This window comes from Benincasa hispida, chromosome 7, assembly GCF_027475165.1.
Source record: "Benincasa hispida cultivar pf3 chromosome 7, pf3_genome.v1.1, whole genome shotgun sequence".
Taxonomy (NCBI): Eukaryota; Viridiplantae; Streptophyta; class Magnoliopsida; order Cucurbitales; family Cucurbitaceae; genus Benincasa; species Benincasa hispida.
Window position 1 is genome coordinate 37130401 of NC_143484.1, and position 1139 is coordinate 37131539.

At 42.4% G+C, this 1139-nt stretch overlaps 1 pseudogene; it reads left to right on the top strand.

Moving 5' to 3' along the window:
- Nucleotides 1-281: 281 nt before the first annotated feature.
- On the top strand, nucleotides 282-770 carry LOC150035144 (uncharacterized; annotated as a pseudogene).
- The last annotated feature ends 369 nt before the right edge of the window (nucleotides 771-1139 follow it).

The window sequence follows — 1139 nt, forward strand, 5'->3', positions numbered from 1 at the left end:
CAACACCTTTTCCGCAGGACCTTCCTCCTTCACCACTTCAGCAATCCTCCTTTGAACTAGCTTTGAATCAAATCACAACCATCAAGCTTGATCGGAGCAACTACCTACTATGGAAAACCTTAGCCTTACCAATCCTAAAGAACTATAAGCTGTAAGGTCATCTCACAGGTGAAAAACCTTGTCCTTCAAAATTCGTCACCATAACAGTTGAAGAATCAAGTACACTTCAAGGTGGAGACATCACCAAAAGTGCTGATGAAGCATCGTCAAGCTCCGTTCGATCAAGGATGATCAATCCACTATTCGAACAATGGGTCACGACAGATCTACTGCTCCTCAGGTGGCTATACAACTTGATGACCCCTGAAGTAGCCCTGTAGCTGATGGGTTTTAACAACGCTAAGGATCTATGGGAAGCCACATAGGATCTTTTCGATGTTCAATCAAGAACAGAGGAGGACTTTCTTCATCACATTTTCCAGACAACGAAGAAAGGTAACTAAAAAATGGAGGATTACTTACGAATAATGAAAACTAACGCTGATAATTTGGGTCAGGTCGGTAGTCCTGTACCTAGACATTCACTGATTTCGCAGGTCCTTCTTGGCTTGGAAAAAGTCTACAACCCAATGATTGTGGTAATATAAGGTAGACCTGACATTTCATGGCTTGATATTCAATTTGAGCTCCTCATATTTGAGAAACGCCTAGAACATCAAAACTCACAAAGGAACCTAGGAAATATTGTACCTAGTGTGAACGTGGCCTAGAGTCACAGTCCTAATGACACAAGAAAAATGAACAACCATCACCAGGAAAAATTTCGAGCTCAGTTCAATCAGCAACAAGGAGAAGGAAATGGCAATGAACTCCGGTCGAGGACGAGGCCGTGGACGTGGAAACAAACCTTCATGCCAAGTCTGTGGTAAATATGGACATTCAGCACTCGTCTGTTACTACAGGTTCAATAAAGAATTTGCTGGAAATTTTGGGCGAAACAGAGAAGGACAAATCCCGAACAATGGAGGTAATACTGGATCAAATCCTGCTGCCTTTGTTGCAACTCAAAACTCGAACCCTTTTGTTGGACCTAAAATCGTTGTGGATCCAAATTGCTATGTGGACAGCGAAGCTACAAA